This window comes from Opisthorchis viverrini (genome assembly GCF_000715545.1).
Source record: "Opisthorchis viverrini unplaced genomic scaffold opera_v5_313, whole genome shotgun sequence".
Taxonomy (NCBI): Eukaryota; Metazoa; Platyhelminthes; class Trematoda; order Opisthorchiida; family Opisthorchiidae; genus Opisthorchis; species Opisthorchis viverrini.
In genome coordinates, this window is record NW_008751969.1 from 424,015 (window position 1) to 449,028 (window position 25,014).

Below are 25,014 nucleotides of genomic sequence, written 5' to 3' on the forward strand. Positions count from 1 at the left end.
TGTAGTGGACAAGGACCTATGTATGCGTGTTCGATAGGATATACAACCAAAATACCAGCTTAGAAATAACAAATGGCAATAAGAAATGGACAAATGAACGTAATAGACTCACTAAATTGGAGGTCCAATAATTCCACTACACGAAATGTTGTGCAGTAATTGTATTCGGCGGTGGAGAATATATCCAGAGTAAGAAGGATACTCTCCACTGTTAGTTCGAGTTTTAGAAATAAATTCCACGGTAGACAGTTATCACAGCTGAAAATTGTCACAAGGAGTTATTGTGACGTTTAACAGTTCACACAAACACAATAATCCAATCTCACGACTTCAGCAAACAGCAATCAGCTCAATCGGATGCAATTTCACTGACTCAGCGAAAAGCAGGGAAGTCGCGCCAAGAAAATCTGTATTCGTAACATTAAAACAAACGTCATGATACAATGTGAACGACAGTTACAAAGTGTGGTTCAAGTTCAGGAAGAATGGTAAATGTGACAACGGATTACCGACACTACAGATCTATATTTTGGGATTCATATCGGAAAACACAATCTGCTCCAGTTTTTGCACTGTCATTTCTGAAATTGATGATCCCAGTGGTGTTTCATATTTGTTCATAATTTTCTCCGCTAAACTCGAAATGTGTGATTAAACACAAGAAGAGTATTCTGCAGAGATCTTCCTTATCTACCGATCCTCCGATGTCCAATAATTCGGCCACAGTTGTCTTGGCTGAATCGAGGTCTACAGACGTGAATAATGGGCTCACATAAAATGAGGCCATTATTCTTTTTGGTCCACTGAACGCCTTTTTGCGTTTGGTCGCTTCGGCCTCCTAAGGAAAGCTGCTTATTTGACCTACTTCGACTCTACGAAGACACTTTCGGGTATCACCTGAGACATGCTTCCACAGCTTTATGAAGACACATGCAACAAGCACTGTATGATTACGTCTGTACATGGTTAGATTTTATGCGTGTTTAAAAAACCCAGGTTTCTCACTGCCAGCAAACAAAACAAGCATGCTGAATTTGTTGTAAATTTTTTATTTCTTTCTCTATACACTCATTTCCTGAATTCACAACCTGCAGTCACGCTACTGACCAGATCTTATGAGTGAAGGTGTGTGCTGTTTTGGCCAAAGTGGAGCTCGTAGGACTGTGCGGCTGTGTAACGGAGTGGTAAATGGTATGCTAAGCATATTAGGTTCGTTGCAGCAGTCACCTTTAGCCGATCGTTGACAACGGTGCTTTTGTGGCCGGTACGATGAACTACGGAGGATACGGCTTTTTGAGGAATCACTTGGAAAGGTCCTTTGTACTGTAGTTGAATCGACGCGCACAAATGTAAAACCACCTTTTGCAACATCCGGATGCACTTGGATGGGTCTGAAGTTTTGTCGAGTTGGTGAGGGAGGGATGTCACGCATGCATTGGGGGATTCGGGAAGTTAAGGAATTGGAATACGCTCCACCGCCGATTTAGGACCTGACAATCATTTCACCTGTAAGGCGTAAGATAGTGCCAAAAACGTGTTCTTCAACGGTATTGCGTATACTCAGAAGAATCAGCGGGAGACGTCCTGACCAGTACGTGATAGAGTAGACGATCAGCGACGCTTTGAGTTTTCGATGGAAGGGTTCAACCATGCCGTTGGTAGCCTAGATTTTATGTGGTGTTTTGGAAGTGATCCGCACCAAGTAACTGTTTTGGGGTCGCAAAAAGCGTTGACGTGAATTATAAACCCCGATCGGTGGTGGTGGTAGTGTGTTCGAAGAATGTGGCAATTCCGTTGTCAGAAAAACTTCTAGCAACGCTTTCTGAATTGCCACAAGTCAGCGCGTGAGACACAAGTGAAGTTGTGGGTGGCAACGGTTCCAAAAGTCTTTCAGCTGTAAAACGTCAGGCGGATGTGTGTTATGTCGATGAATCTTACTTTTGGGACAATCAAGACATTGCTTAACCCCCATTACGGATCTCTTTTTGCACGTTTGGGCAAACGCTTCTTTGCGACACGAGTTTGGCAGTGGCCCGTATGCTCGGATGGAAGAGTGCGTGAAAGCAGTCACATACAGGACGTCCATATTTTTCAGAAACGAAAGACCTTGGACACCATGCTGATATGTCACAAACAAGTTAAGAAGCGATATTTGACGAAACTGAGGGACTAGGACTAAAAATACCGGAAATTCGGGTTCCGACTTCTGGATGGATCGATAGGAGTAGGTGCTCTGCGGTTTATTTCTATGCGAGAGAGAGCGCCAGCAACGAAATGAACTCCGGTTTCTCGGTCCTCTCTCGGAAATTGTTTGTCCAGAGTTAATCTCAAGGCAAAAACGAGAGGTTTTCGGTCATTTCAAACAGTAAAATTCCTTTCCTCGAGGATGTGTCGGAAGTGCTTGGCAGCTAAGTAGATCGCCAGGAACTCTCTATTCGAAGTGCTTTACCAGGTTTGTGAAGGTTTTGGTTTACGAGAAAAGAAGCAGAGAATTGGAGTGTTCTTGCCGACCACTTGCTGAAGAACCGCACGGACAGCGGTTGGTGATGCGTCTCTTTTCAAAATAAGGTGACAGTCAGGACTGTTGTTCAAGTAGTTCAGGGTGGTGATTTCGAAAATAGCGGCTTTGGTAGAAGCGTGATAATTAGAATAATGGTAGGTATCTTAGGTAGGTATCTTAACTACCGAATGTACGCGTAGTATAGAAGTCCAAATATGGACGAATGAATATCGTATATTCTCGTATATAGCGGGCGTACTCTCAATCGCATCGTAAAACAAAGGCATATAAAAATACACTAAACAGAATGAATAGAATAGAGTCGATGTTCACCACATCCACCACACGTTGAATGAGCGTGCGGGTGTTTATAGTCTCTAATAGGTTGGAACCTTAAACGTTCAGATCTTCTCAATGTCGGATTGTCAGGTTCAGTGTTTGTTTCATGCTCATCAGAACCATCTGTAAGAGAATCAGAAAGGTCATTAGTGTTTGAAGCAACAGACGTATTGCCGCCAAACTGACCTCTAGCATTGAATTCGACCTGATCAACATGCCGTCTGTGACTTGAGAGATCTTCGAGGTCAAGAACCGTGACCATACGATTCCCGTTCCTCCCAATAACAACACCAGTAGATGGACGTAGATCGTTACCCTTGAAAAATGTTACGTCGGCAGTCCCAATGCATTCCAGGTTCGTGCGTAAGGATCTCGACTTGAATAGCTCTGCTGGACTCTTACCAGTAATTGAATGAGCAGCATTCCTGTACTGCATCAAGAAATTATCAATACCTCGATCAAGATCATGAAAAGTAACAGGGGAAATAGAATTGATGGCAGATTTCAAAGTTCGAACAAAATTTTCAGCGAGTCCATTAGACTGTGGATGACGGGGAGCAGTAAATAAATGACGACAACCAAGTCCTTTTAACCAATATTCGAGAGATTTCGCTGTGAAGTGTGAGCCGTTATCAGTGACCAAAACAATTGGTACACCTTCACGACTAAATAGTTTCCTCAAAGCATACTGAGTAAACTCAGAACTCGGGGATGTCGTGAGAAATACTTCCGTCCAGCGTGAATAGGAATCTACAACCACCAGTGCATAATATTTGTTCAAAAATGGACCGCAATAATCTGCATGAATGCGTTGCCATGTTTCACAGGACAATGGCCAAGGAATCCATTTGGATGGTTTGGAATGAATTTTGTGTGTACAATTCATACAATCCTTAGCCGTACGCGCAATGTCTGCATCCAACTCTGGCCACCAACAAGTAAGTCTGGCAAGAGACTTCATTTTGTCGATGCCTAAATGTCCGGAATGCAAATCGGATAAAATGGCACTTCTGTGTGTTGGTGGAATCACGACACGATCGTTATAACACAACAATCCATCAGGTGTCAATGCTAAACTGTCTCGACGAGCATAAAATGCGGGAAATCGACGACGTTCTTGGTGCGTCCATCCTCGTCTTAATGCAGAGATAACGGATGAAAAGTATTTTCGGGTATCACGCACAAGCTCGTCTCGTTTAATCGGAAGCGGTTGTACTAACAAACAATCAGAAACATTAGATTGTGATAAACTTTCTGGAACTCTGGATAGATAATCGACGTGCTGAATGGATTTAGCACCACGATGAATAATGTCATATGTATACGAACTGAGAGCGATGCTCCAACGTTGAACCATGGCTGCGGATGACTTAGCCAATGATTTCATAGGATGGTATATGAATTTCAAGGCTTCATGATCGGTCACAATCGTGAATGGTTTACCAAAAAGATACTTGTGTAGTCTACTTACACCCCAGTAGACAGCAAGAGCTTCACGCTGTGTTTGAGAATAGCCCTGTTCGGCTTGTGTTAGTCGACGGGATGCACAAATGACAGGACGGCCATTTTGTTCGAGAATAACACCTAATCCAGTTGGAGACGCATCAGTTATAACGGTTGAATGATCTTTCGCAGAAAATGGTTTCAAAATAGCGTCAGATTTAAGATAATTGAGTAAAGAACGCAAAGTTTTCTCATGCTCAGATATCCATGAAAATGTTTTCAGAGATAACAGTTCAAATAGACAATAAGCTTTCTGAGAAAAGTTAGGTATGAATCGGGAATAATATTGCAATGCACCAAGTATGGAACGAAGTTCGGACAGATTAGAAGGGGATGGAGCATTGACTAAAGGCGATAAACGTTCATTATCAGGAGAAAAACCATTTCCATCAACAGTGTAGCCTAAACATGATAGTTTGTAAACAGAAAATGCACATTTCGAAGAATTAACGGCAACATTTAAGTCATGAAATCTTTTGAATAATGCAAGCAAGCGTGAATCGTGCGTAACCTTATCGACAGCATGAACTATCACGTCATCTTGATAAGTTACAACACCTTCAAGACCGTCAGTAATTGAATTAATCACATCTTGAAATACAGCAGGAGAGACATTAAGTCCGAATGGCAAGAAATTATACCGATATAATCCAAATGGTGTATTGATGACTGTGCATTCACTAGTAGCATCATCAAGTGGTATCTGCAAGTATGCATCCTTCAAGTCTATTTTTGAAAAGATTTTTGATCCCGCTAGACGATACAACACATCTTCAGGTTCTTCTGTAGCACACGAGCGTTGAAGTAGGCTTTTGTTGAGTGTCAATCGATAATCGCCACAAATTCTAACAGTTTTACCATCAGACTTTAATGGCGTAACAATCGGCGTAGCCCATTTGGAAGACTCGACAGGTGTCAGAATACCTTTTTGGCACAATGAATCTAGAGCTAGACGCACTGGTTCACGCAAACCAAAAGGTACTATACGTCGTTTGAGGAAAATCGGATCACCAGAAACCTCGAGTTTCACTTTTGGTATGCGCATTCCTCCGGTGACTTTGGAGCAGCTCGTGATCAGTTGTTTCAATTCGGTTTCGTTGAAATTTGAAGTAAGTAGTGAAATGTTAACGTTAAGCGCACGTAAAACTTTGAGACCAATTATTGAAGGACCAGAATTCGATACAAGAAAATTACAATCAACAAAGTTACCACTGGAAACTTTGACTGGTATAGTACATGAACCAAGAAGCGGTAAAGCATGTCCAGTGATACCTCTAACAGATAATTGTGTCGGTTTTAAAACAGCAGTAGGATAAAATGCTATAAGATCTGACTCAGGAATAATGGATTCGACGCTGCCAGTATCAATGATAAAACTATGCTTTTTACCAGAGCCTGATATGAGCGTCTTCGACACATGCATAGAATTCGATAAAACAGATAAAGACATGGATGAGATGTTATCAGTCAAAGGCTTGATATCAGAATTTGAGTCGACAGTCAGTCTACAAACTCTTTTGGACTTACATACATCCTGAATATGCCCAATCTTACCACATGAAAAACATTTTGATTGGCGATGTATGCAAGTATATCTGGAGTGGTCCTGTCCACACGAAGCACATTTGCCAAGAACTTTTTTTGGTTGGCGTATTTGACGATTTTGAATGTTCGAATTCAGTTGGTTGTTTTTGTTATGATAACGCATATTGGTTTCAAATTTACCGTGTGGGCGACCTTCCAGCCCTTTCGACTTTAGTGCATTAAATAAAACGGTCTCGTTGCATTTGGTTACTTCTTTAACATCCTGGTATTGCTCGCAAATTTTTCTGATCGATATGAAGCGTTGATCAGTCTGTACTAGGAGCTTTTGTTGTAGATCTGGAAGATTAATTCCGGCAATGAGGCGATCACTCAGTTGGCTTTCAAGTTGTTGGCCGTAGTCACATTTTGCAGCCTGTGTTTGCAGTTGGAGGACAAAATCACGAATACTCTGAGATTCGGATCGAATAAGCGAATTGAATTTCGCTCGTTCTGCGGCCACAAAATTGATAGGTTTAAAATGACTGAGAATTCACTTCTTTAGAACATCGAATGTGCAATCGATCGGCGCCGTAGATAATGATAAATTCTTCACAAGAGCATAAGCATCCTTCCCAATGTGGTGCAGGAAATAAGCTGTCTTCTTTTTATCATCCAGATCCGATTTGGTAAGACACCAAATGCTGAAGCGTTCCAAATAATCCTCCACCTCCCGTGCAGTTGAATTTACACTGATCGATTCCAATTCAGATAACATTGTGATGAAGAGAAAAAAATTCCAGACCGCGACGCCGAATGTGATAATTAGAATAGTGGTAGGTATCTTAACTACCGAATGTACGCGTAGTATAGAAGTCCGAATATGGACGAATGAATATCGTATATTCTCGTATATCGCGGGCGTACTATATATCGCATCGTAAAACAAAGGCATATGAAAATACACAAAACAGAATGAATAGAATAGAGTCAATGTTCACCAAAAGAAGTTAAATCGGTGATAGTTTTTTCGGCGAGTTTAGCCAGTCCGTTAGTGGCGATAGGATCTCTGAGCAACGTGGAACAGACTTACTGTAGTAGATGACCATACCAAACAATCGAAGAAGGCTCAAGGTTGATTGAGGTGGGGAATAATCAGAAATGGTGTTGATTTTTCTGGAAGCGGCTGAATCCCTTCGTGGTTTGCCCAGTGTTCGAAAAAATCAAGCTGGTCTGCTACAAAACACACCACTCTGTGTTAATAGTGGTGCCATTTTTTTGGAACTGTTCGAAGGCGGCTTGTAAGTGTAATTCGTAAACTTAGATCACTTTGCTTGCCACCAGGATGTCGTCAGCGTAGGTAAATGCGTAGTCTAAACCAAGCAATACCTGACCTATGAAGCGTTGGACCGTTTGACTGACATTACGCAATCTGGACGGAATGCGTATGAACCCGAACAGACCGACTGGTGTGGTGTATTGATGGCGCCCAGTATTCGCACAGTGGAATTGCATTTTTGAAAGCTATGACGTGTCCCCGATGAACTAAAGCAATCAGGCGATTGAGTAGAGAGTACCAGTCCAAACTTTTAAGCCCTATTTTGGCGCCGCAAGGTTTCAGTGATACTGGAAAATTATCCCAGAAGACTTTTCACAAGAGCATGGTTGCTTCAGTGAACAACGTTATTTGGTTAGCTTCAAAAATAAGGTATTAGATTGGATCAATTTTTTGTTTGAGCATATGGGCAACAAAATGCAATATTCCGGCGCAGAAATTTTTACTCTACTTGTGAAGTTTTTTCAGCCGGGAGTATTGTGCGGATAATGGACACATGCAGAATGTCTCATAATAAACGCAAACTTTCATTGGGTTAGCGAACCGAGTTATTCAAGAACAGGGTAACAAAGTTCTTGCTATTATTAGCCATATAAAGGAGGTTTTGCGTGCAATATTTTTGTTTACAATGTTTACCTGTACGTGCAAAGAAACTGTGAAACTTGTGAAAGCGCCGTCGCTGCACTTCCTGGTTACAAAACCAAACACGATCTCATCAATAATCCTTTCACCGTGTCGACCATAACACATTTGACTGCAAAATTGTAGTCCACCGGATCTGTAATAAATCTTCCCGGCAAAGAGAGAAACTTTTTGAGTGATGAAAGAGCGCCCATTGTACAGAATGCCGTCGAGCAACTCCAGTCCCAGAGCGCCATGGTATCTACGACAATAACTCAGGTGTCTCATTTAAGCGGAATTCCCGGCGCCAGCGTGCAGCATGTTACGAGGCGCCACCTTTATCTCAACAACAAGATGGCGCTCCACCCCACTACTCACACCAAGTGAAAAAAACGTACCTCCGAGAGCAATTTTCTGACGAGTCACTGCTCGTGGATTTCCAAACTTTTGGCCCGCAAGGTCACCGGATCTCACACCTCTGGATTATTGGTTTTTGGGACTGATCAAGGCTCGCGTATATCATGAAAAAAATGAAGAATTTGGTGGAGTTAAGAGCAAGAATTGAAGAGGGGTGTGCAAGGGTAATGCTTGATGACGTTAAACATGCTGTGTCTCACATCTCATACCGCCTCCAGCTTATCACAGAAGCAAGGGGCAATTTTTCAACATCTTTTGTAATATCAGTTTTTAAAAAATAAACCTCCATAGGGTTTGTATGTTTGAATAAAAAATAATAATGTTAACTTTAGTTTTATAGTTCAAACGTGAATGTTATTTCTTGCGTCTATTATGAGACGTTCTGTATATCGATTTGACCAAGGGAACTAAAATTCAGAATTCAGCACAACCTGACAAAATTTCGTATGTATTCAATTTGACACGTGCGTGTAGCACTTGGAATATTAAAACAATAAGCTGATGAGTAGAGCAGAAATTATGTTTATCATATCAGCCACATTGGACAAGTGTGTGGGTGTTTATGGTCAAGTTTTGTTCTTGACCGTGATCTTTCAGTTGTTCTCGGATCGGGAACTTCAGGTGCTTCACAGGTAGTGTTTTCTTCAGAGAAAACATTTTGTTTGGGTACAATAAGATCATTTACGAAGGATTCCCTAGAGTTTGAAACAGCACAAGTGTCGTTAACAGACTGATCTCCGGTAATAAAGTCAGCCTGATTGATGTATCTCTGGTGAAAAGAGAGATCATCCAAATCAAGAATTGTAACCATACATTTGCCATTTGATGAAAGTATCATTCCTGTAGCAGGCCATGTATCATTACCTTTGAAAAATGTACCATTAGTTTTAGCACGGTCAAGACTTGTACGCAATGAGCGAGATCTAAAAAGAAACGCAGGATTCTTCCCAGTAACTGGATGAACGTCAGTCCTGTATTCCGCGGTCTAATTCCACAAAAAAGTAGAAGAGAATGAAGTAATGGAAGATTTAAGAGTTCGCACAAAACTCTCAAACAGCCTATGCGACTGGAAATGTCGTGGAGCAGTAAACAGATGTCAACATTCGAGGTCACTTAACCATTCCTCGAGGGATTTTGCAGTAAAGTTTTTGCCGTTGTCAGTGACCAAAGCAGTTGTTGCATATTTACGACTGAATACTTTCCTCGATGCTTACTGTGTGGATTCAGCACTTGGATAGGTAGTTAGAAAAACTTCAGGCCAAGATGACTATGCGTCAATAACAAGTAAAGCATGACATTTACCGAGAAAAGGACCACAGTAGTCGGCATGAACTCGTTGAAATGTTTCACAAGTAAGTGACCACGGATGGTTTTTAATCAATTGGAAAAAGTTTGGAAACGACCACGGATGGTAGTATGAAGATTTGCTATGAGTCGTTTGTGTACATTTAACACAATTTTCAACTTTATACTTGATGCTAGTATTTAGTTCTGACCGCCAACATAACAAGCGTGCAAGAGATTTCATTTTGTCAACACCCAAATGATCGAAATGCAAATCTGCAAGAACAGCCGCCTGCTGAGTCAGTGGAGAGACAGGTCTAACCATCCGGAGCAATGGACAAACTTTTACGGCGACAGTATAATGCAGGAATTGGACGTCGCTCTTGCTGTGTGCAGCCAAGTTGCAGAAAAAAGGAAGCAACAAGTGCATCCCGCTTGACCGGTAAGGGGGAAACCGATAAGCAATCTGAATTGTTTGAATTCGAGTCGCATAATGGAATTTGGGATGGGAAACCGGCATGTGAATCATCTTTGTACTACGGCGAACAGTCATGTTGGTGTACGAACCCAGTGCAATAATCCGTCGTTGTACCATAGCGACAGATGGCATCTCCAGAGACTTTGTAGGATGATACAGGGACTTTAAGGCCTCATGATCAGTAGCAGTAGTAAAGTTTGATCCAAAAAGATAGTTATAATGCCGCTTGACAGCCCAATATACAGCAAGTGCTTCTCGTTGAGTTTGATGAATACTCACTTTTGGTCTTTGAGACTCGATAGGAAACGCAGATCACCGAGCTACCACACTGTTCAAGGATTGTCCCTAGTTTAGTGGGTGAAGCATCAGTAATGATGGTTAAGTGAATTTTTGAGGGAAATGGTTTCAAAACAGCCGACGTTTGAGGATGACCAAGCGATGCACGCAGCTCGTTTTCACTGTTGGAGGACCGAGAAAATTGATTGGCAGATATGGCATAGAACATGCAACTTGCATGCTTAGCGAATTGGGAACAAAACAAGAATAATATTCACGTGCTCTTAGAATGGAAAACAGTTCTTGTAGATTAGCTGATGATCGTACATTTACTAAAGGGGATTGACAGTTTGTATCGCCATCCACAATGTGGCCAAGACATGAAATTGCTGGAACACCAAAAGTGCATTTATTAGGGTGAATGGCCACACTGAACTCAGAAATTCGCCTCAGTAGAGACAAAAGACGCATATCGTGAGTCAATTTATCACTATGACATCAACTTGATGCGTCTCAACAACCTCTGAATCTTTTGTAATGGTATTCATAACTTGTTGAAATGCAGCTGGTGAAACATTCAGACTAAAGGGAAGGAAATCGTATCGGAATAACCCAAAAGGTGTGATAATCACGGTAAGATTACTAGAGGCTTCATTCAGTGGTATTCGCAGATAGGCATCTTTTAGATCGATTTTTGAGAACATACTTGAGCCTGATAAACGATACAGTACATCTTCGGATTCTTCTGTAGTGCATGTGCGTCGTAGTAACCGCGTATATAACTTTAGCCGGTAGTTTCCACAAGTTCTCGGAGCAATAGCATCGGCCTTTAGTGGATTAACTGCCCAATTTGATGATTTAACAAGAGTCAGTATTTCTTTCTCAGACACTGAATTTAATGTTCGACAAGTAGTTTCACGTAAGGCAAACGAAATAATTCGTCTCTTGAGAAATACGTAGGATCTTCTCTAGCTTCGAGTTTTACCTTGGGTATTCTCATGTCGCATGTTGCCTTGGAACATCTAAAAATCAGTTGTTTGAGTTCACTCTCATTTACAGAAGTCAGTAGGGAGATGAAATCCGCGATGAGCACACACCTTTGAATCCAATAATCGGTGGTCCTGAGGTTGGTAGAGCAAACTTGGGCAATCTCACAGGAATGGTACAACTACTTGGAGGTATAACATGTCCAGTGGCACACCGGATATTAACTTCTGTAGGCATTATACCACACTGGGGTAGAATGCAGTTAGATCTGAGAGTGGAATAATGGACTGAACTCTACCAGTGTCAACAATGAAATCATATTTTTGGCCAAGAGCGAATATCAAAGTTCTAATAACATTTGGCGAATTTTGGGGCAAAATAGGCAGAGATAATGCATTCAGTCAGTATTTGGATCAGAAGTTAAGTGACACACTTTTTATGACTTACAGACAAGTTGAATGTGTTCCGTTTTACCGCAGATAAAACACTTCGCTCGTCTGTGAGGGCAGGAATATCTGGGGTGATTTCGTCGGAACGATTCACATTTCCAAATATTTGAACCGCTGAACTGTAATTACAATCTGTGAAACGACGTATTGATGGATTTGGGGCACGAAAATTTGTTCTAGGTTTGAATTTGTCGTCTGTCTGCATCCTTGAGCTATTTATTTCAGAATAACTTAACAACACTGCTTCACCAGTCTTCGTAACGTACTTCACACCTCATATGCACACATATTTCCGAATGGTTTGAAATTTTTTACCTTGACAGAGCAGTACCTTATGTTGTAATTCGGATAGTCGAATAACAGCAATGATTGTACCACGCAGTTGCTCTTCCATTTGAACACCGCAGTCACAACTGGCGGCCTGTGTCTATAAGTGCAATACAAAATCCTGAACCGACTGAGAATGAGAGCGCATCAACAAATTGAACCTGGCTCTTTCGTCTGCTACAAAGTTACTTGGTCTGAAGTGTTGAAGAACTTTTTTCTTCAATGCACTGTAGGAAATATCGATCGGGGACTCAGGGTATACTAAATTTCTGAACAAGGTATACGCCTCATCGGCAAAAAATGTAGAAAATATGCAGCGAGTTTTTTGTCTTCCATATCGGATTTTGTAAGATACCATATATAAAACCGTTCCAAATATCCGTCGACATCTCGCGCGATTCAATTGAATTTTTTAATGGTTCAATTTCGATAGGCATGATGCAGTGTTCCAATAAGGAGGAGTTTAGGACGTAATTCAGTATAATAAAACGAAGTAGAAATCCAGTATTCAGCACGGCATAAGGGCTACCTCGTATGTATCCAAACTGAAGCGTGTGCACAGCAGTTGGAATATTAAAATGGGAGAATAATGAATAGGGCATTAATCATGTTCATCACAAACGGTAAATGGTGATATATGTATTGCGATATTTTGAATATCATGCCAAAGGAAAAATGAGATGGCCCGACGCAGCACATTCAGTTGATTGGAAGCATCACAAACGAGTGATTCAGATGGGTTTCCAATGAGTCTCTCGTCAAAACTAAGTTGGTATGGAAGCAGGTGTATTTCTTATAAATAACTAGTACCACCCATTCTATCTCACCCGCGGGCTGCCTACGTTTGGGAAACAGCAATCAAGAAGCAGAGATCTGGGGTCAAACCACGCGCCTTCCGGTTGGAAGGTGCCCCTCACCTAAGCACAGAGCTCTCTCGAACGCGTTTCCTTGAGTAACTTCGGCTGGCCTTACACGTGGATGTTTTGCTCGATAGTCAAATAAGTACGAAACTAGACGCTGACAGAACCGTGGAGGAATTATGTTTCACTGTTCGGTATAATTCAGAATTGAAGAGGATACCAAGTGAGTTTGGAACGTGCGGGATTATATATTTGCGGGTTGATATGCAATGCCCCAAATGTGGGACAGGCTTTTAGAGATCGTAGGGGAATTCCAGTGTAGCGGTGATACTACTGATAGGGGGGCATGCGAGTAGTAAGTTTTCTTTTTGTAAATTCACTTTGCGTCTCTTGAAAAGGGAGATCTATTGCGGAATTTATGGAGTTACTTTGTAGCATTTGCTTGGATTTGAGGAACAGTCAACAAATATCCAGGAAACTTGAGGAAGACGCGTCCAAGAGAAGATGGACGTTCAGTTTTTGTAAACAAGATGTCCAATGGTCTGTAATTGGTCAGTTGGCATTTTCCAATAAATAACTCCGCTGCGAAGGCCTTCTTCATTTCCCCGGTAGCTTTTATCACAATTATTACGTCTTATCTACCGGCCAGGAGATCATGAGCTTGATTCTCAAAGAAGACTGTTAACCCCAACAGGGCGAAACCCCCTTTAAAGTGCTTTTTAGATTCATTGAAGAGACTGATTGAACTTCCGAGATTTGCCGTGCCAGCCTTTGGCTGCACAATATAACTAATGTAAGAAGTTGGCTCTACGTCTGTCAAGAACTTCCTAGTGAACGTTTTTGTATGTGAAACTCCTAGAATGCTGGGATCTGATTGCAACATTCAACTTGATATTTTGCCCCAGACTGTCACGCACATGTGCATAGGGTACTGAGAATGTATGGGCATAAAGGCTTGAGCGAAAGAAAGAGATAGTGATGGGCACCCTCCAATTCTCCCCCCTCAATGCTACTGTCTACCTGCGATATGGCTAAAATTCATGATAAATTTGTCACTAAAAGGGCCTTTCATCAGGCGGTAGACAGTAGATGCTACTCTATTTAGCGTTGAAACAGAGTAATTTGGAGTTTAATAGTAATTTGCGCTGTTGAGCATTGTACGGGTTTTAAAAGTTACATACTGGTACAAACCAGACAGTTAGTGTCGTTGTGCACTGTGACGACAATACGAACAAAATGAGTGGCGCCGTACAGTTTACCTGAGCATACTTGCTTGCCGGCCCAATCCTTCTTGTTCTTGTTACATTTCCAAACGTCTCGGTTCAGTGAACCGACTATCGTGGATAGAAGAAGCTCGGTTTTCTAGCGGACTTCCGCCTACCTGTCATCCTTTTCTGGTGCCCAATGACGGCATTGTGTTCACCAGAGTCGAAGGGGATGGCGTCAAAAGTCATTTGTAACATTCTGATTTTCAGCATGCGCACACCAGTGATGTATATGGGATGTGGCATCATTCGGGACAAGGAAGCCAATGAAGGACTGCTTATTTGGAAAAATGATTGTGAGACATACTCAGGACAATGATATACTTCCGAAATGAAATTTCAAGCAACTCCCTGCAGAATTACTATGAGATACGCTTTTGGATTTCATGTACTTTTGTATCTGTTTGATTTCTTCAACGATCTCGATTTCAAGATTTTCAAATTGTTGAACTGTCGTTTTCGTTCGTTTTAGTCCTTTGAGTTCCACATGTGCTACTAACTGTAGATTTCTGAGAAAGCGGACAAGTCGATCGAGTGTTGGCCCCTCGGTCGGGTTGTGAAGGAAGTCAGTTACACAATTCAACCCTCAGAAAATCAGTCCTCAGTCTGTCCAATGTTTGCTGTTATATACTGTCTCTGCATATTCAAAGTCCGTCGTTCGCTATGTGTGAGGCCATATGGAAGCGAAAATCGAGCCTAGCGATACCACATTCTTTGTGGTTATCTGAAAGGGAGGGTCCAATAAGGGTAAAAGGGGTACCTTCCAAGTACGCATGTTGTCGCCACTGTCAATTATTCGTGTTTTTGGGTTTCCGCGACTCATTGGAGATGAATGAGAAGTCAGAAATTAACGATATTCACACATATTTTAGATAACACGGTGTTTCTATGGGGAAAAGAGATGGTCGCTCAGGTAGCGTAGATGGTTTGTTCGTTGAGCTGGCGATTTGGTTGCATGTATCGATGAACAAATCAGCGAGCATGATGTGTTATTTCACTCACACTGGAACTTTCGTGAATTTGCCGTTTTAATACTAAACACGGTTGGACAATGAGGTACACCAACTGAACACACACGGTCTCAAAGATAGACTGTTCTCAGAATGAGAAACACGAACGAGAGATGTAAAATAGCACAAAACCAAGTCCTCGGTATAGGTGTAAATTTCATCAGGGTGATTATCTCATTATGGTAAGTGAACTGTAATGTTGAAGCACTTTATTAGTTTGCGCCGTTTTAGCCACACATGTGCTTAGTCCCAAGTTCCATAATTTGACTACTGGAAGCATTTGACTAAACTTCTGTCGGAAACGCCCGAGTGAGAACTTGTAGCTCTAAGCTTCTATAATTTCTCGGTTTCAACTGGTCTATTCAGTTGATATACGGTCTATTTTATATGGCGAGTCTGTAGATCGGAATTCGGAGAGTTTACAAGCGAAACCCTAGAGTTTACCCAACCCCCAACTGACGAACATGAAAAGAACGACTACGGAGTTAAAAAGTTTAGTTTGACTGACGAGAATGAACCCTTTTGTATGTTGATCGTTATCGGGCGTTAATTGCACGAGATGCAAACGCAAGTGGTTCATTTGTTTTAAAAACGAGAACATTTGTGAAATTCCACCATCCGAGAGCGAATCAGTGTAATTCAAGTTACACAGTCATCCAAACACCCTGAATCACCCATGTATTTGCAACTTTTCCTCTCATCTATAGAAGATAATATGGTGCGAAAATCACAGAATTCTATGCAGATCGTGATAGAATTTCGCTGGTGTGTGAACAATTTTGGCAATGGAGAAACTTCGGCCAACTGAATGAAGGAGCTGTATCGAGGAACTCAGTTTCTCATCAACTCGGTTCACACACAACCACCCAATGGTAGCAGAGTATCAACGTTGACGACCGATAAATTGCAGACGATCATGATGCTGATGGTGCCCAAACGGTAACTCATCGTGTCCAGTGAGCAAAACGATTACAGCAGCTAATTTGGCAGAGCGAGAAACGGTTTGAATTGTATACCAGGTCGGTTATACTTAGGGTAATCCCCCATGGTGGACAATTTTGGCTAGAATTGCGGTAAGTGGGACCAAAGTGAACTGTTTACACTTGGAAGACGTATGGTCCCAGTAAAACGTTTGTATGGCAATTCGAATGACCAAGAACCGTAGCCAAAAATGCTAGAATACAGCAATTTTGATGTGTTGCAAGAAACCGAAAAGCAGTGTTTTGAAAACAGTAAATGGCGAATAATTCTTCCTGCTTATTGAGAATATAGCTCTAATGGAAAGTGCAAAACGCGCGAGACCTCCGCCAACTTTAGGAAATAACCAAGCTGCTTTGGAGTTCATGCAACATCGTAAACTACGATTTATCCTGGATATGAAATCATGTTACTTGGAGTAAATATAATCACACTCTGTCGTGAAACTTTGGGTTTGCCGAATAAAGTTATTTTCACATTAGGTTTAGCACCACCCGTTTAGATTGATCGGATAAAATAGGTTTTGCATAGGAGAACGTGTGTGTAGGACTTTTTGACAACTGGGGAAAAGCTAGTGGTAATATGGTCTTGCCGCCCCTAAGCTTTTGTATCTTTACAAAGTTTACTAATATTTCAGCAACCGGGGTATGGTGGGCGTGCTGTGACTTATATGCTGTCAACCAAATTAAACTGGGCTTGGCAGTATCCAAGTAACTAGCCACCTGATTCTCTGTCGTCTCCGTCGACAGGGATACACCGTCTTTGAGGAGTTGAGAGCACCTGTTTCGACGTCCTCATCAAACCTGACCTAATCGCTGTTCGAGATCGCCGTGCAACTGTAATAGACGTCAGCATGGTCTTGGATGGGCGTGGAGTGACAGTGTGGAATGAGAAGAAGCAGAAGTATGGTGCTGATGAATATTCCCTCGCCATAATCTCAGCCCTACATGCCATCGGTTGTGATATCGACTTTTTGGCTCACCAACCGATGATCATCTCTTATCGAGGGCTCTGCTTTCCTCAATCCGCTGAGGCTGTTGTTGGACTTGGACTTCCTAAGGTCGCAGTCAGTGACTTGTGTTTGCTTGCCATTGTGGGCTCTGTGCGTACTTATGACACTTATGTGTGGCACATGGCGCTGAATGTACATTTTTGCCACTTAATCTCACACTAGTCCCAGTATGAAGGACACTTTGTGCCTGATGTGCGAGTCTTGACTGAGCTAACCTACCGCGCCTTGAAGAGCATTCATCATTGTTGGTCCTTTCTTCGGTTGTTGGTCTTTAGATGCGTGTTTCCATATCAAATCTTTTACATACTTTGGTATTCATCTCATCAGCCGGAACTGTTCTTGGCATGATTTTGAATCAGACGTTTCTCTCTTTTCTCTAATATTCTCCTGTTACTTGCATTCGCTTTTTATGTTTGTGACCATTCTCTTCGAAAACAAATGATATTGATTATACTGTGTCAGTCTGATTTGAAACACTTAAATGTTTGGACAACAATAAGCGAGTAGTTTCACTATTTTTTCAGCCAGCTCGTCGATGGATTTTTGTTGTCTATGGAGCTAGCATCTCTTGGTCATGTGACCATGAGTTCTGTTGCTTGATCAGTAACGCCGATGGTTCAAGACGAAAGACGGCGGTAAAGGATATATTACGAAGAGCTGTTAGTGATTTTGCTATTTTAAGTGAGACTTGCGACTGAAAGTGATGAGGGTCAGAAAAGAGTTCAGCCACTGAATAATGTTGTGGTACGTGTGAGTTTGTAGGTAGTGGCGTTAAATTATTCGAACTCTTTGGTTTACATTAGCGTTTTCAAAGTACATACTAACACTTAAAGAGTGCAACTGGTTCCAATTGGTTCCGTGTGTTCAACATTGATGTCGTGTGGTTTCTGTATTCCAGGATTAGGAATAATTTGAAAGCGCTCTTTTGGAAACGCATCAGAACACAGTGAAAATATTACTTAAAATTTCATATAAATTCGGGTGAGAAACGTCTACTTCTTAAGCAGAATACAACAGTAATGTCTAAGCTAACGGGAGATTATCGCCATGACCTATAACCTCCTCTTCTGTATCCACGTCGGTTTTTGTTCTTGCCAAAAAAGTTAATCAGTGTGATCTCACAGTGACAGGACAACAGCGAAAGTGATGGGACGTTACCGTGTTTCAAACTGGTTCAAATGAAGAACCGGTGCCTACAAAATACCAACACAACCCCTGTATCTCAATTTTCCAGTCCTCGTGGATATTTTGGTGAACAAATTCCTTCCGAACCATCGTAAGTTCCTCCCGAACCATTTGGAGTGTGCTGGACTTCCGCATACGGCAAAAGACAGATCGAAAGACCGGCCATTATAAGAAAGTTCCTTTTGTTCCTTTTGGCTTTCTATAAACAGTGGAATTGCTCTCATGAGTGTCTTTCATTCAGGTGACCTCTTCGGATAACTATTCATCTAATTTCACAAAAAGCCTGTTTGTGCGAGAGACGTCAAGGTCACGAGAAGTGATTCACTCTTTGTAGGAAAGCTGTAAATTTCGTCGATCCTTCAGTATTTTCCTCGAGTGTTATAATTCTTACGAACATCATTGCTTCTAACACCGTAGCTGCAACCCCCCTGAGCCTCCTAAGTTTTTTTTATTTTGAGTGCCTTTTGCTTCTCTTCAAATGGAAAACACAAAGCCAGAGTTTTGGGCTCACATGAGATTATCTGTTCTCCTGCCACCAATCCAATATTAGTCTAAACCCCTTTTTAATTCAAATTCATGCGAATTTTTTGGTTTATTCGCTCTTGTCTTAACAGGTAAGTTTACTGCAAAACGAATCGCCTATTAAATGAGATAGCTGGGCGCATTTTAGTGAGGTTCTTCGAAGCTGTTGCTCCGTTGCAACGATCTTGATTTTCCACAACTAAACTGGGAAATGCAGTACCAACTCTGATGGACGATTCGAACGCCACTCACATTCCCCTAATCACCTCTTTTCATCTGCTTCATGTATTAACGGACGAGTTCGAATCGTACGAGGCCCATAATCTGTCTCGAATACCTTTGGCCCATATTCAGGATACTGTACATCCACACCAGTAGATGTCATCCAATAGGGCTTACGGAGAGGTTGTGTCACAGCCACTTTGGCATAACGGTTGTCACCCTACTTCCTGGTTATACATTTTGAACTAAACGTCGAGAAATATATTTGAGCAGAATTAATCTCTATAGGTAAAATGGCACAAATTCTGTGTTTGTTTCCACTTGGCGAGAAACCAATTAATAAGATGTCCAAAACGTACAATCATGAGACCTATTTTCAAACTCAGGGAACTGTTTTTACATTTATTTGCCATAAGACGAGCGGTACATGGTCACAAAAGTGTTGCGTTTTAGGTCTTTTTCATAGTATATAGTATAGTATAGTGTAGTATAGTATAGTATAGTATAGTATAGTATAGTATAGTATAGTATAGTATAGTATAGTATAGTATAGTATAGTATAGTATAGTATAGTATAGTATAGTATAGTATAGTATAGTATAGTATAGTATAGTATAGTATAGTATAGTATAGTATAGTATAGTATAGTATAGTATAGTATAGTATAGTATAGTATAGTATAGTATAGTATAGTATAGTATAGTATAGTATAGTATAGTATAGTATAGTATAGTATAGTATAGTATAGTATAGTATAGTATAGTATAGTATAGTATAGTATAGTATAGTATAGTATAGTATAGTATAGTATAGTATAGTATAGTATAGTATAGTATAGTATAGTATAGTATAGTATAGTATAGTATAGTATAGTATAGTATAGTATAGTATAGTATAGTATAGTATAGTATAGTATAGTATAGTATAGTATAGTATAGTATAGTATAGTATAGTATAGTATAGTATAGTATAGTATAGTATAGTATAGTATAGTATAGTATAGTATAGTATAGTATAGTATAGTATAGTATAGTATAGTATAGTATAGTATATTATATTATAGTATAGTATATTGTGGTATATTATAGTATAGTCCAGTATATTATACTATAGCATAGTATAGTATAATATGGTGTATATTAGCTACACTTTGCAATAAGACTTTCAAATTAGTAACGTTATTTAAGGGAGTTTGGTTCGCATATTTCCTTCCATCAAGTAGTTTTCGCATTTCCTTGACCAGTGAACTCTCAGACAATGATCCTGCACTGATTCTATAACAGCGTTCTTAATCAGCATGATTAGGTGTTTGATTGCCGCCTTGTGACGGGCGTTTAGTGCCCTATTCGGCTCAACATCTGTAGTGCACTGGGCGAGTCAGTGAGGTGAATCCCTTAGGGTTGAGGGTTGACGCGTTGTTGTACCGTTGTTTTGATTGTGGCGCTGTTCGTGATGGGTGACAGTCGCCTCAATCAAGGTATGTTGATGGCGGAACTGGTTGTCGTATTGGATGAAGTGGTGGGTGTGCTGATGCCGATGGTAGTTTTTGTTGATGGTGTTGTTGAGGGTGGGAGTCAGACTCAAATTGCTGATTGTTCTATTGAACTTCCTGGTAATAGTGGCTGTGTGTGGTGGCTGTGGTGGGTGTAGAAGTGATGGGTGTAATATGTTACTAAGTGGTTGAATAAGACTGGTCTGGGCTACCGCAACTTGTGTGATTTGGCGACGGCATGGCGTTTGGTGGTGAATGCATGAAAGGCTGTGTCTAAGGCCGACTTGCCAAGGAAACAAGAGGTAAAATAAACTAAGTTTGAAATTGTCCCACTTCCTTCCGAATGAGACTCAGTAGTAAGCAGCCAATTGTACCATAGTTGATTTAACTTGGTTTGAGGCAACCAACAGAATGATCGATTACAACTGCGTCCACACTCACTCACACTGATTATACACTGGAAATACAGGTGCATTACTGAAGATAAAAAAAATTAAAGCAACCATTTGCATTTCGGGTTGCCATAAAAGGCGGGTCTTGGTAAGCCAATCACAAATACTGTTCGAAATTGCTTCTGCTCCAAAGTACTGCATGCTATTTTTCAGTTCGTCAAAAATCAGTACTGATTTTTACTGCTGATGAACTCTAATGGGAGAAAAAATCGAGTCCACTGGTTTACTCTTTTAACGTGGTCTCACCAGAATAATTGCGCCGGGACGAGGGACGACTATTCAAACGAGAGTGATGTGGGCGTCTATTTCATTTGTGCTTGTTAATGATTGCTCAGGAATCCTCAGAATCCTCGACTTTTGGACTTATCTTGAAAAAACTCAAACAGTACCACAGGTACTAGAAAGAACCCCAGTTCCGTACGGCATGGGATGAACCGAAAGGAGATTTTAAGGACGACCACTACGACCTCGTTCGTTGTGATCAGACCAACTTGTCCGGAAGTTGACACTTCTCATCAAAAAATATATTAGCAATTGCAAGGCATTGGCTTCAGTCAGCTAGCTTAAAACATCAAGAAGGGCATAACAAAGCTTGTGAAATACCTCCAAACGTCTCCAGCGATTCTGTCTCTAAACTTTTGTAATTTACTGTCATGCAGTGTTCGCTGATACATCGAAATCTGTCCAAATTTCTTCGTTTTTTACCGATAGTCAATCTTAGGTACCCGGATACGGATTAATTGACTGTGTGATGTAATTTTCGTAGTAATGTACACGTTATTTTATTGTGGTACAGAATTCCTGAAGCACGTCGTTCTTGAGGGCACCTTTCGTAATCTCGCCGGTTGTGATCGTTACTCTGATAAACGGGCAAGCTCCTGGCTTACAAAATCAGCGAGTTAGAATAAGTGGATATTTAACTTAAACTGTTTGCCCAATCCATTAAATTAAAGCAAAATAAGATCAGCCGAAAACGAAGCATAGTTGACGTAATTCTTCAGATTCAGATTTCACCCAATCAAGAAAACTTGATGAAACTACTTTGTCACTAATGAGCCGTTTAGTTTTTGAACATACTCTATGGAGAGCCAACTGAAGAAATAAAATCTGACTTGCCATATATCATGTCTTAATTTCCAACTTCCAGTTTCCAGAACTTCAAGAATGAGTGTTCAGAGTCTTGTGGATATGATATGAGTAGCTATGAAATGAGTTCCTAAAAGGTGTCAAATGTATACCTCGCCGTGTCAAACCGCCAATTTTTCAAACACAGCCTTCCAGACTTTGACTTCCTAAAGTTGCATGACCGTATACTTGACGCATATACACTGGTCCGGTGTATCATACAAACTGGACGCGTAAAACTTCTCCGGACAAAGTAAAAGAGGAATATTGGCTGAATGAAATTTATTTGACCGATTAGGCCTAATTCAAGGTTTTTAAAGAGTTTAAAACGGTAGCATTTCCAAGTTAACACAAACATGTGGTGAAGAGAAGGCTCGTAATTCATCAATAGTGTCGAGTTTTTACCAAATGTTGCCCTGGAATTTTGCTTCCACCGGGTGGGATCGTTCTCCGATTGCACCGGCCAACTATACGTACTTCTCTTAGTAAGTTCAATAAAATGTTTCATCACACGCTATTTAATATATTGCACGGTGACAACGTGTACGGTAGAAATGCTTCATACTGACGAATTTTGTTGGGTATTGTGAAGCGACGTACACATTCATAGCAACACGGTTAGTATTCATAATTCAACACGATTGCATGACAGAGATAAAGGTTTGGCATATCCGCTCCAAAACAATCTATGCACAAACTGCTAGGTATTGCTGGGTTCGAAATTCTATCAAACAAAAATGACACATGTAGGTGCCTCCACACAAACAATCCTCTACAAACACCCACCGATCTGATGGGCTTCGAAGAGTTTACTGCACTGGGACCAAAAAGCACCTTGTGTCATGCGCATACTGATTTCTAGGAAATTATGCCGTTGACATCATTAGTTTTTGTGCTTTGTGACAATCTATTTGCATCAGATACTCTCCACAAACAATAAAAAATAAAAATTAAACCAGGAAAATTGCTAAAATACTAAGCTCACTACAAACTTTAAAAGATCTTGGTCGGTGAACGATTCTATTCATCACTAAGATTTACCATTCATTTGCTCGACTTACTTGTTCATGACTGCTCGTAATGATGAATCGTGAGGATAGCAAGAAGGCTGCGATAAAATCTCAAATCAAGCTTCTGATGCAGGTTTGTTTTCACTTTTCAAACTAACCTTCAATGGTCTCCGATCAAAACTGCCTCCCCTCAGGATCTTGTAAAACTAACCAAATAGAACAATGCAGTAACACTGAACCTATTTCGCTCACTAAAGAGCATACGATGTCATTATGGGAGGAAATTACACGGCGCAGCTGAAAAATTTGTGTTAAATTGAAATATTGATAATGACGTATGGAATCCAGTCGTAGCCCATGTACCAAATTGTGACAGCCAAAAGTATTGTTTAACGCAGGTAGATGAGAAACATAAAGATGTGATGGAAGCGGAATAAGTTGGTTTTCAGGACAAACTGTTGGATGCCATCCATAGTGTGACGTAGTTCATGGAGCAAAGTAACGTTTAACATTATGATTGTTGCAGAATTTAGAATAATAGTTGATTCTCCACATGGTCGGGAAGCCAAAATATGTTGCTTTTGCGATAGTCATGTTTGCTCGAGAGAATGTCTCATTTGTCAGTCTTGAGCAAGTCAAATTCATGGATAGGGAAGACGTTTTGAGTAACGAAATAAACCCATGTTTGTTGTAGGAAGATTTTCAAACAAAAGGGGGTTTAGACCATTTTCAGAGAAAATATCATTTGACACATGATAAATTATGTAAAATCCAGTAGATATTTTCAGTTTCGGGGAGCTCGGTTTTCGAAAACAAATACAGAGGCCTGTTTGTAACTTCTCGAAACTACAGTATATTGAAAACAACCTGATAGAACCGAAAATCTGATTCCAAGAACTGTTTGGCCCGGCTGGAATCTTCTAAACAGCCAGCATTTTCATCCTCGTACTGCCTGCTAATTTTGGAAATAGCGTTGGAGAATCGTACGGCTTGTCCTTTTTTGTTTCACATACTTTAATGTCCTTTTCTGTGACGCTATGTGTAATCGGTACCCAGAGTATCGAGACTTCTTACTTGGCAACTTTGATTTTCCCCAAAAATGTAATCTCTCAAGGCAAACCAGCTTCTCCGTGTTCCTAAATCCAAATACGACGGGTCCTACGGGTATATACGTCTTGAGTTTACTCTGGCCCGTGAACCTCGTTTCTTTCGGTTAAACTCTTCCTTTGCTTGAATCCACTGTTTTCTGCGTCTACCTAATGAATCCGTCATTCTCTCAGGAACTTTTGATCCACAACAAATCGAACCAATTCTGGCGAATTTCTTCTGAGTGCTATTTGATCATTTGCAATGCAGCGTTCTGTGCGCTGCCACCCAGGATTCACCGAAGGAATCGACCTATCAAAAACCACGATGTTTTCAAGGTCACAACTTCATAGGTAATAAGTTACATTTATAATGGGTTTTTCTTTGTATGAGTGATCAGGCAAAGTGAGCGCGTCTTCAGGATCGTTAGTAACTTCGAATAGGAAAACAGTTCCAAACGCTAACAAGGATCGAACGTTGCGGATGTTTCCGTAGCCGCAAAAAGTATGTCAACTTGCAAGAGCTTACATTGCACTCGTGAACGCTAAATATTCTGGAACATCAATAATGTAACTAGATTCTGTCTTGTATCTTCTGATAGACTAGATGGATGCTAAGCCTTTGCTTTCGGAACTCGACAATGGCTGCTCCCAGTAACCATATTCATAAACAAATTCATTATATTCGGACAAATCGTACTACGTTTGATGAAAGTAGGGTTTTCAGTTGATAAGAACTTGCGGTTTTAGGTCAGAGT